The sequence below is a fragment of the Vanessa tameamea genome, chromosome 2, assembly GCF_037043105.1.
Source record: "Vanessa tameamea isolate UH-Manoa-2023 chromosome 2, ilVanTame1 primary haplotype, whole genome shotgun sequence".
Classification (NCBI taxonomy): domain Eukaryota; kingdom Metazoa; phylum Arthropoda; class Insecta; order Lepidoptera; family Nymphalidae; genus Vanessa; species Vanessa tameamea.
In genome coordinates, this window is record NC_087310.1 from 11,509,964 (window position 1) to 11,523,456 (window position 13,493).

Consider the following 13,493-nt stretch of genomic DNA (forward strand, 5'->3'; position numbering starts at 1 on the left):
CGCCGTTGGAGGAAGTCGTCGCGAGGAAACCAGCACGTGTCGGATCGAAATCTGTTATGTGTATATTCACCAACCCGCGTTGCTGTAGCGTGATGAAGAATCGAAAACTTCTTTATATAGGGAAATTTACGGCCTACTTTACTGTAATAAATTAATATTAAAACTACTATTACTTTGTAAAAGGCGTCGATAATAATCTACGATCTATAAGATCATTAAGTACTTAGTCGTACCTTCTGAATATGATTGAAATCATTAACATCAAAGCCTAATAATTAATGCTTTGCTTTGTTAAAAATTGCCGAATGAGAGTTTTAAACTTATTAAGTAATTCAATGTTTGCGGTATTTAATCTAATATCTTGCCCCGGGGCCGATCAAACGAGATAAGACCATCAAGAACCGAACAACATATACTAATATTACAAATGCGAAAGTAACTCTGTCATTTACCTCTTCACACTTGAACTTTTTAACCGATCTAGATAAAATTTGCTGCGGAGATAGTTTGAGTCCCAGGGAAGGACGTAGGCTACTTTTTTATTCACCCCTTCAGGGGGTAAAATGTGTGAGTGTCGGTTTGTGTGCCATAGATTTCGAATACTTAGTTAAATTAGATTGTATTGAAAGCTATTTGATAACAATAGATTGTATTGATATCAATTAGTATAGAATATTTAGGTTGAATTCGCCACAGATCAGAAATAATTCACGGTCAGGGATAGCATCCGAAAGGTCTCGGTCGCCAGATATAGCAATCAAGAAATCGATTTCAATTAAAATCCAACAACGCTCGTATTGTTAAACATATTTAACCGACTTCAAGAGGGAGGCTCTTTGTTTCCCTAGTATATTTGTTGAGATTTCCGCGTTAATTTTCTTGATGTTAATTCTATATTGGTTTCAGTTAGTGTAATCTTTGTGTATAAATGGGTTCTTTCTTATGTGCAGATTTTAACTACTAAAATAGTTTTGTTAACAAAAATTAAATACGATACAAAATTTCTACCGGTAGGAACCAACATGCCGCTTACGGTTTCGTTTTTGACTTTTCAAAAGACCTTCAAACTCTGTGTCACTTAGATAGCCTAGATGAACCTTAAGTATTTTTGTATTATTTCTTACAGGGTTATTGTCTATGGGCGGTGGTGACCACTTACCATCAGGTGGCCCTTTTCCTGTCCGCCTACATATTACATATAAAAAATATTATAATAGCCGATGTCGCATATCACTTTGATTGATTTGATATCAATCAGAATAGTTTTATATGATTTATATTATTACGTTTGCCATTCTATTCCGATCCAAGTTCGACTATTCCTCAAAAAAATCAAAAAGTTTAATCGTAACTGAGGTCCAATTCTTATTATTCTTATATCAGTAACGATATAATAAGAATCCCAATGATATACCGATCCAACTTTGATCAGAGTATTTTAAAACAAAAATCGAAATAGTCTTATTTTTCCGCGTCAATCAATGTTAGATGTGCTCGATTTAAAAGCAATTTTTCTCCATCTATTTGAAAAGATAAGTTTTTGACATCTTCGCAATTTCCTCAAAGGATACTTACGAGTTAAAACTGAACATCTATTTCTTATTCACACAGTCTTTTAATTAGTTTATGCAAATAGGACTGTCTTAACTGTAACGTTTAGTCTGAAACGGGTACGATAGGTACAGAAAAACAGTTCATTCCTTAAACGTTTAATTAATCTTTCAATTCATTCTTTTTTAGTTATTTTTTCGATAGACTGCAAATGGGCTACCTGATGGTAAGTGATCTCCGCCGCCTATAGACAATGGCGCTGTAAGAAATATTAACCATTCCTTACATCACCAATACGCCACCAACCTTGAGAACTAACATGTCCTTTGTGCCTGTACACTTGCTCACTCACCCGTCAAACCGGAACACATCAATACTGAGTACTGCTGTTTGGTGGTAGAATATCTGATGAGTGGGTGGTACCTACGCAGACGGGCTTGCACAAAGCCCTACCACCAAATAAGTCATCTCATCATCTCCGGTAGCTATGGATGTCTTATTTTATATAAACAAAGTAAGTTGTTATAAATATCAGCAAATTTCGAAAATTAATGACAAATGAATAAAGTAAAGTACGGTAACAATCACATTGCTGACTAAAGGCCTCTCTGTTCTGGAGAAGGCTTGGAGCTTACTCCACCACGCTGATCCAATATGTGTTGGTTGACACGTGTGGCAGATACTCGAGATGCGTGGTGAATAATAAAAAAGCATAATTTCAGTGGTGCTCGTACCGGTTTTGAAATCAAATCATCGGTTAAGATTTACGTCTAAAAACAGTCAATAGCGCAATGATTTACGCGCCGCCTTGCGACGTAAAAATACGCAGGATTGATCCCAAAAAAAAACAATATCCGTCTAATAAACAAATGCAATGACAGTTGAATTATGATATTAGTTTTCAGTCGCTGTGTACATTTATTAGTGTTGGAGTGATAGTGTTTCTTTTTGTCATAAGAAAAACCGAAATAAATGAAGAGAAATGATATGAAGCCCTGGAAATAAAGGCTAAGCTCGGTACAATCTGTTGTTCGCTCTTTGATAACAGGATGATCTTTACCCGCGATGCTCACTTCATGTTTACACATACTTTAAACAGCCCTTTTATGATACAACTTAACACGTCTACGGACTCGGTATTATATATTTACATGTGTGCATTTCAACACATGAGATAACACAGGCGTGTCTGAGTGTGTGCGTGTATTTACGATGACTAGCAATTATCACTATTATTTGCTTACAAATTACTTATTAATATAAAATGATATATTTGTTATAATTGCCAAAAACATTGACAAAGTTAGGATTCATAATTACAAAGATATATATAAATTATATACTATATATATATAATAAGGGGCTCCTTAGACGAGGCCGCGTCTTTGTCCACTGAGTCTGCACTAGTGAGATAGGCTAATGCTAAGTTACCCAAGACCAAGTCCGTTTCAAACGTACAATTGAATCTATAAAGGTCGTATCATTTATATTATGAAGTTGGTGAGTTTGTATCTTTAAATAAAATATAATTTAGATAATTTCAAGAAGGCATTTTAGGTCGGATAGTAAGTATTCTTTGACATGTGTATCTACCAACTTACACTGGAACATTTATTATATATGTATATACTCTATATTTATGAGATTTCTTTTTCCATACAGTTATATGGAAATGTTCGATGAAAAAAATTTTTTTGAGTTTCTAAGTTTGGGGGCCCCAAAATTTATTGTTATTTTTGTGTGAACATCTTAATGCGGTTCACATAATACATCTACATACCAAGTTTCAAGAGTAAAGTTTTTATAGTTTCGGAAAAAAGTGGCTGTGACATACGGACGGATAGATAGACAGAAAGACATGACGAATCTATAAGGGGTCCGTTTTTTGCCATTTGGCTACGGAACCCTAAAATTTTTTCTTACCATTAATTTTTCTTTCAGGCTCGGACAATAAGGTCGACATTGGCGCGACTTATAATATGCTAAAAGAGTTTGTTGTGTTTTATTTAGATTTGAGAGCTTAACTGAATAAGTAGATTAGTTCAATATGTACGATTTGGTGGTTTGTTTATGTTGAGAAATTTTCAAAGTGAGACCTATTTTTGGTTGGTTAGTAAATTGTTTTAAGTGAATTAAATTATTGTTTTTAATCCATTTCTCTTCTGGACGCTATACATATATTCAAATAGGTAGGTAAGACTACCTAATGGTAAGCTATTACGACCACCATTAGATAGTAATGTAAGAAAATCCCATTCATTGGCAATGCGCCACCATGTCCCTTGTGCTTGTTACGCTGCTTGACTTGACACCGGAACACATCAAATTATGTTTGGGGGTAGAAAATGTAATGGTTGAGTCGTACGTACCCTACCGTCAAGTAATAATACTAGCCTAGCAGATCAGTATACTCTATTTTAAAAAATATACTGCGCAAAGTCAATAAATCATTATTGGGGCAAAGTATCCGTTTCTATAATAAAATTCCGCAGACATTTTTAACTTTGCCGTTTCATAAATTCAAATCATTTGTAAAAAATACATTGGTAAAGAAGGCATAGTATTCGATACAAGATTATATAGATGATAAAAAAGCGTGGAGTTAATGCTTCTTGACTTCCAGGCAGGAGACATAACATACATATATAATGTATTTATTTTTAGATGTTGAAAAAGAGTAACTGTATGAGTACTGCGTTTCTTGCCGGTTCTTCTCGGTAGAATCTACATTCCGAACCGGTGGTAGCTTTATTTAATGTTTGTTAAATGACGATTCAAAAGTGCTTGTAAAAGCCTACTTGAATAAAGTATATATTGATTGATTGATATTCGATGATTTTATGAGCACTGGATTTGAGAATCGTAGCTTAACAATTGTATTTTACATCTAATCTTTTACGGCTCCCTAAATTCTTTAGAAGTTTTACAACGGAGTTCTATCTGTGTCACATAAATTAATATTTCAAGAAATTTCTTTCGTTTACATAACAAATAAAACATTTCTATAAAAATCTATAAGGAATGCGAGACGTACCTAATCCTGAGCAAACATGGATCTTTTACATTTCATCAGAAATATATTTCGGCTTAAGATATTAAACGTCAACCTTCATATTATTCGATCATTAAAAAAATAAACGTAACTCTGTATTTCAAATCTCATATTTGTTAAAAATTACGTCATAGGTAGAAGCTATTATTTAGGCGGATATGAAATAATTCGTATATTATATTAATTTATCTGTATCTGCAACTTAGATACTGATGAGCATGAGAGGCATGGAGGAGAAGAAGACGACCTAAGAAGACATGGATAGAGGATATGAGAAGGATGGATGTCAACGATCAGATAACGAATAATATAGAAGAATGGAAGGAAAATACATGCCACGCCGACCCCAAATAGTTTGAGACAAGGCTGCCCTTGAAAAGAAAAGAAGAATATATTTATTAAACTGTCATACAGAATATTTTTTACTACGAGTGTATCCTAGAAAATAGATACATACTCTCGCAACCTTTTCATTTGATCTTTTTATGACATAAATTTTTCTACTACATTGTTTAGTTATCTCCTTAGGTTTAGAGTTAACCCTGTAGGTATATGAAAACAGTTTTTGTTTATAAAACACCATCACAGTTCTCTCATTTTGTACAAATTATTAACAAATAATATTCAAACCGGCCTCGTTTGTCGGTCTTTTTAATAGTGAAAACACCATCAAAAATCTTTGATTGGTTTAGAAGAAGTTAGCAGATATACCAATAGAAGCAATAAAGCGTTAAAAGTCGCTTTACTGTTACTATTTATAGATATAGATAGAAATGAGTATGTTACCGTGTTTAAACAAAAAACACTTCAGCCTTAAATAATATACATTAATTTTTGCAATAATTTTAAAGTAAATTCGGTTGCAAAATGACGAAACGGCCTGTCAGTTTCTGCCAATGTGTGCTTATTTTGAGAGCTATTGTTCTCGGCAATTAGCCTACTTTTATAAGAGTTTGGTCATTTTTAGAAGCATTAAAAGTTGAGATGTTACATTTTATATATGAGTAGCATATAGTTCTTAACATATTCTATCTATAATTCTACGTACAATGTAGTTCCAGTTGGTTTTATTGCGTTTTATATATATGTATACAACTTAAACTACGAAGATTATATGATGATGATGTCGTCCTGATCGATTTCGGTTAACTAGAGCTCAAACACAGGCGTTCTCTTTATTCCATCACTCTTATAATCCTACGGGACAACAAGAAAGAGTTCAGGTACAAGACTAACGGATTTATGGGCTTACGTGGCGCTTGCTGTTACGAGGCACGGGAGTGAACACATTTCACAATTTCAGATACCAGTATTTGTTTCGCTACAGAAGAATCCAATTACTTTTTGATGCAAGGTTTGAATGCAGTAACTCGGGATCTGTGCCCTCGTCGGATAGATATGTCCACTACACCAACGAGGCTTTGTATACCTATACTAAATAATTCCAAAAGTCTCATTTATGTTAATTTTATCTCAATGCAAACTAAAGCAAAAAATATTGATGAAAATATGCTTATCTATTATGGATAAGCATAGCATCGTAAAAACTATAATACAAATTCATGAAATAAGATTTAAAGTAAGTGTGGTATGGGCATATTTTTAAAAGCTGGTCCGTATCTCAATTTATATTAATACAGGATAATCCGTGTCCTGGAAAATGACAATACAGTTGCAAAAAATAAAAATTGAATGTTCATAAATAGCGTGCGTCGTCAAAGTCCCGCGAATAGCTTGTGTAATATTCCTTATTGGTTCCGCTTGCTCCATTAGACGTCTTTCATCTATCATAAATCTTCGGAACTAGTCGGGCCAATTTATTTGATATTTTATTCATTGACCGAATATAACGGACAATGGTCTAACAATATGATGAATCGGTTTTACCTTTTCCGTTGAAACATTATTCATGTTACCTGTAATGAAAGAATAATAAATATTAATAACGAAACTTCGAAAAAAAAAATATTTACGGGAATAATGGTAGAATTCGAAATTTGAATTTAGTAGAAAACATCAATTTTATATCAACATCATCGATCGAAAACTGCAGGTTCAAGCCAGGGCATTTGAGATTGAAATAAATTGATCGTGATCAGCGTTAAAAGAAGAAATATGTATACAGTGTTGGGCCCATTTCTGGCACATGTGTGCTACCACATCGAGCAACATGGTGGAATAAGCTCTTAACTGAAACTCAAGAGGGTACGAGCAAATGGGCCACCTGATGATAAGTGGTCACCATCGCTTCTATCGCCAATGCGCCACCAGCTTTGGGAACTAAGATGTTATGTCCCTTATACCTAGAGTTACACTGGCTCACTCACCCTTCAAACTGCAACACAACAATACTGAGTACAGATGTTTGGCGGCAGAATTTGATGCGTGAATGGTACTTACCCAGACGGTCTTGCACAAAGCCTTTCCATTTAAAAAACTTATAAATTTATTACAAAGAAACAATTAGCCATTTCAATGTTTCCATTACTTATAACGAATGATAGACTAACATTGTTTCTTTACTTCGTTTATATTATTATTTGTGTCACGTCGTTAGTGCTATCGCGAGAATCAAACTAACAACTGAATTTGACTAGCGACAAATATTTCCATAAACAAGTATTCAATGTACTATAACAATCAGATAAAAACGGGACAAGATCTTAGTAAGGGAATATTTAAAAATATATGTTGTATTTTAACTACAACCAAAATCGTTTGTAATATTTCAGCTCAGTTAGTCAGAAGGTTTAAAGATTTAACCCACACATACTCACTAACAGGTCCACCTGTTCAGTAAAAGCTTGTAATAGATAGGAACTGTTATCGTCATAGAGCTAGACAAATGTTCTTCCATAATGCGCGTTAAGAAAAATGTTTAAAATATATTTAAAAATAAGCACGTTCTTTCCAGATTCACTCGCACACAAATAAACAAAAATTCTTACGCACACAAACTCTCGTAACACATACACTGCATTCATTTTATAAATAAAAATATATTTTAACTGATTGTGTAATCTTATTTTGGTTTTGGTTACGAATAATATTATCCTGTAAAAAGCTACACACGTTAAGGTCAAAGGTTACTATAAATAAATAAATATATAGCACTTTTCAGACTCTCCTCTTTTCTCCTCTGGACTCTATAATAAGTAAAATATAATAAGTAGCCCGTGTAATCATTTGTAATCATGATTATATTTTATTTACTTGGTAATATGTAAGCATTTTATACGTATTTATTTACATAAGAATTGTTATTTAATATAATATACAAATATTATTTATAAATAGTTAGTGTATAAATCATGTCAGCGTGAAATGTTAGCAGGCAAGAATGTTAGCAGCATTTCCATGTTGAATCGCAATTCCGATCCTCTGGGCATAAAACGAACCGGCCCTCTCCTGTCACCAGTGGAGTGTTACGCTTTAAATGAACCTTTTTGCACTACTACTCCAAGGTGTTTCAACAGCGAATGAGACAAAAAAATAATATGGAATATTACTTTATAGGTGTGTTTGTTATGTATATAAATGTGTTCGTAAATAATAAGTAAATAATATTTCGAACTACATTGTTATCCGTCTGAACAAAGTTTGTATACTAGTAGTTCTGTAGTTCTACATATTACAATTAATCATCCCGACGTGTTGGCGGTTCACGGTTAATACATCCTGCTGCGTTGTTATCCAAATAATCCCCGCCTTAGACATTTACGTTGCACGTATTAACCCATGGAATATTATTTTAGATAAACGACTTGATACGTTTATCTTTATTAATGTTATACTTAAAATTACTCTTTCTGTCTGCTTGTTGTTGTTTTATGGTATAACACTGAATCGAATTTGATGAAATTTGGCTTAAAGCAAACTGACACTAAGGAACCCACAGGTTGTTTTATCGATGACCAATTCATAAAACTCGAGCGTAGACGCGGGCGACAGTTAGTAGAGATATAAACGTTGACATAACGCTAGCATTCTTGCCACCACAGAGCTTTTTTAAATTCTATTTATGTACATATAATATTATAAACTTTTTATACCTGACAACGGATGACTAACCCATAAAACGAGCAAAACCGGGCGCGAACGACTACTAACTACCCATACGTATATATTAACGCTAAGTTATATAAAGATCTTTACTTATGTTATAATTGCGAAAGTGACTTTGTTTATATATAACCAACCATCATGAAATTTTGGATACACATTACCTATATATAGGGTATCTAGTGCCTGCTAAACCCCTTTATACGATCAATATACATAGTTCGAAAACATACAAGCATTTTCAGTGTGTATAATTCAACACACAACACTGTAATACTGAAGATTCTTACGAATATGTTACAGTCTCACTGAATACGACTACGTGTTTTATATTTAATGAAAAACTCCGAACAATTAATTATTATTAGCGTCCACGTCGTAATGAGAACCGTTAAACAAGATTAATCCTTTTACGTCAACGTGAGGCGAAATAAAGGCTGGTATCATTTCACTGGAATTTAGCATTAATGAGTTAATAGCAGGTGATGTTAATTATCGGTATAATTGTTTATTGTTTATTATTTATTGTTTCATTTGGCAATCCAACAGTGTTACAATATCTTACAAAATTTAACAATATAATGCAAAAATTATGACCAAAAAGGATTACACTATTATAACATGAATTCGAAAAGCAGTTACAATATGAAGATTTTATACTAGTTATTTATAAAAGTTAAACAATTTGTGATAGGTAAAGGTACTGTTCATAAACTGTATGTTTGTGAAATTGTGTGTGTGTGTGTGTGTGTGTGTGTGTGTGTGTGTGTGTGAATCATAATTAAATAATTCAATAATAAAATAATCTTGTTGACAATATATAAACGTATTTGATTTTATTAATACATTACTGTTAAGCCGTTTTTGTTATATATATGGGTATATATAGCTGTTACCTGCCGCTTCAATGGACATTGAATAAAAAAGGGAGAGTATGAATGGGTCATCTATGGACGTTGGAACGAAACGATCATTATATCATTACTTAGTATGAAACAAAGTTGCTTACCGCTGTCTCTCCCTGTGTATGCTTGGATCTTTAGAGTTACACAACGGACTTTGATGCAGTTTTTTTGATGTATCTGATGTATGTCTATGTCTAATGGTATCTATTAGGGTTAACCCACAATAACCATTTTTTATCCTTTAATTTTTACGAGAAATAATTGCTTATTTTCGAAGTGATTTTAAGTAATAAAGCATTTATCCTTGTCCAATTAAGTACCTTAAATACATTTAGCATTTAATATAGATCAATATGACCCTTTACAGCATGTAATTTTGATGAATATTTTCGAAGATATTACAGATTTAAAAAAAGAGAACATAGCGGTTTGTATTGTCTAATGTCTGAAAAACTGAACTTTGTAAGACATTTTGTAGTATATTTAGTATCAGCATTGCACCCGTGCGAAGCCGGAGCGGATCGCTAGTATAAAATATATTTATTTGGCATATTGAATAATAATACAGCTAACAAATAGTCACTTCATTGCAATCAAATCGAAATATGATCGCACTTATTTAGCCGTTTTCTTGTACTATTAATACAATATCCATTTGAGGTACGGTCTACGTTGGTTCGGAATAGAATGGGAACGTATAATTACTGCTACAAATTAGTCGAGTTGTATTTTCTTTTTTTTATTTCAATGACGAAATGCATCCCACGCGGTCGGGGAGACCGGAACGGGTATGTGGCATAGAAGGCCTCGACATACCCATTAAAACCATCCCGGACTTTCGCCTGGTCGCTTGGTGGCAGGGCTACGGTAACGCTTGTAACATAAACGTAACGTAACATAACTTTGACTTTGAGTTTGAGAACCGCGGCTCCGCCAGCTGCAGTCACCAGTAGGTGAACCTCCTCGAAGGCGCGCGAGGATGCTTCCCTTTGCCTCCGTCCTGTACTGTGACGGACTTCCCCGACTCTGCCCCTGGCTGGGCGTCAAACATTTTAAAAAAAGAATATCTTTTTTATACAAGATTATTAAAATATATCGTTGTAATGGAACATAATCTCCAAGATTTGTGTAGCTAACAAGTGTAGAATAATATATTAGCGTGCGTTAATATATTCAAAAAATTTTAAGAAATTTAATCAAATCCACTAACAATCCAGATTAGAGTTGGTGTGTTTTCATATATGACTGTGAGTTGACGTTAATGCAATCGATCGCAAAATATATATACGAAATTGTATTTCTTACTTATCAATTCACCTAAGCTAGCTTAAGCCTAAGTTCTCTGCACTCCGTCTATCTTAGTCTTTGGTCTGAGAGCGACGTATACAAGCATAGCGAGCAGATTCCATCCTTACATAGCAAGCCTACCCAATGCTACTGCATCTTACCACAGGCCTATACACACACAAAAACACTCAGGTAACGAGAACTTACGTACTTTTCCTCAGTCTTTCTTTCATAGAAACTACTGGAAAATGTTAAAAATTTAAAACATACATTTTCTTTGATAACGATGAATGTTCACGATCATGTTTCTCGGAAAGCAGGTAAAGTTGTTTTTCCGCACCCTGATATCTGGTATTCTGACAGGCATATAAAATTACTTTTAATAAAATATATTTAAAAACCAATTTTACTCTCAAATAAAGATCTTTCAATACAAGACTTGGCTTGGTTAGGGTTCATATATTCGAATTCACAGTTTTTCTTCAGTTAAAATAATTGAAGGAACCCTAAATTATAAGTATCGTCTAAAGATTAAAACTATTCAGAAAAGCGTTTTTTCAACGTTATTACAATTTTTTTATTTAGATTATAAGGACTGAAAAAAATTAAAATAAATTCATTAATTAAATTTCAGATTCAAAGGAATCTGCAGCGTTAACTTAAATGCGAATTTTTATGTAAACTTTTCGTTTTGAAATATTTAACCGTGTCTACAAACATCTCTCTAGGAAAAGTAAAAAAATACAGCCTTGATATTTATATTACATTTAATTAACACATTTTCATTTATATTTTTTTATTAGAGTACATTTTTTTATATTGTCAACTGACCAGACTGAAAGAAAACCAGACAGGAAGTGTTGATGGCTTAAGGCAGAACGCTCGGGGCAACCACCACTGAATTAAAGTGCGCAATTAGTATTTATAATTCATCTTGTGCTCGACGGTGAGAATCTGTCACGTGTATCCACCAAGCCGCAATGAAACAGCGTGGTGGTACTCCACTCCACTTAAAAACCTTCTCAAAATGTACAGGAGGCTTTTGCGCAACAGTGGGACGTAAACAGGCCATTATTTTACTTTTAACAACAAATAATTAAAACAAATAAAACATTCAAAATAGTTATTGTACAATAATTGCATGGAATAGTTGCAATAATGCTGTTGTAAGATATGAATGGATCAAAGACATCATTTGGAATAAGAGGCGAATATTTGGATTGTTTGGTAACGTGACCGTGATAGTGTCGGCTCCAGCGACGGGGCCAGTGTGTCAACACATATAGTGTCCCACACTAGGGTCCTTCCTCGTTCCCAGGAAACCAGTGTCATTCCATTAGATCTCTTGCCATCCCGACTAATTCCATGGGTCATGATATGAGCAGGAACCTTGATGGTGGCTAGAGCCCTTTTTATTGTATCATTAAGAGAAACGTCCCGGAAAGCCTAGCCCCTTGAACCAACCTTCTTTCCTCTCTTTGTTAAGAACACAGCAGTTAACTAATAATTAAAGAAGAATAATATTCTATTTAATAAATATTAAAAAAAACCTTTTTGTAAGTGTTACTTTATTATTATAAAGTGAAAGTATTATTATTTAAATTGATCGTTGATCGGATGCTAATGAACGGCTAATGAAGAAAATATAAAAGCTAAATAACCTTTAATTTTCACACACAGAACAATATACGCTCGTAGTAAATAGTCATTATACTAAATTTATATGGTCACTGTAACTAACAGCTGAATTTATTGATAGTTTATTCGCTTGGCTTGTACATTTGAATAAAATTTGATTTTACAAATTAAACTAAAATTAAAAAAAATAAAATTTTCATTTCAATTATTTATTGACGTTGTTCGAAATAAAACTATAATTAAATTAGCCAAATTTAACCATTTTTGTTCAAAGAAGTGATAGACAAAGTGTATTTAAAGTTAGCGCTAACATTGAAAGAGTGAACCAATAAATAACTTCGAATAGGTAGACATTTTGCAAGAAGAAACACGAAATACACAACAGAACACAATTGTAAAATGTCAAGAAGTGATATGCGACTTTGACTATTATAATTGTAACATTTAAAGGATGCTCGCTTCAATGGCGTATCACCGTCTGTCCGGAAACCGACATTTCACGAAAGGTACGAAGTGAGTTATTACGGAATAGCGACGCTGTACATTGCTGATCTATTGAAGCGTACACCTTCCGACATATTGACAATACACTGGCAGCCATGACAGTTACTATATGTATTCCTTACAATAGGTAAACATATTGATTTAGTTTAGCGAATATTATGTATCTTGTATACACTTCAGAGGAACAATATACCTTCAAAGTCTATTGTCGAGGTACTAATGTTAGTTGTACTATCTGTTAGTTTAGACATCGAGATATAACAAAAAATAATAGAAAACCCTCTGTAATTATCTCTTTTACTATTCGTTCTACTTCTGTAATTAGTTTAGGTGTGTGTCGAAAGCCACGAGCAGGAAATGAAAACCACACTGAGCAATACGTCTCGTAGTCGTTGCTTGAGAAAATTCCCGTTTCATGAAACGAGGAGACTGAACATGCTGCAAACGGAGGCGATTACTGCTCATCAAATTGTACTCAAGCATGAAGTAATATG

At 33.6% G+C, this 13,493-nt stretch overlaps 1 protein-coding gene across 3 annotated transcripts in view; it reads right to left on the minus strand.

Moving 5' to 3' along the window:
• The window catches only part of Kcc (kazachoc), a 361,663-nt gene that overhangs the window by 267,932 nt on the left and 80,238 nt on the right, over positions 1-13,493 (minus strand). The gene's annotated exons all lie outside the window — the stretch shown is intronic.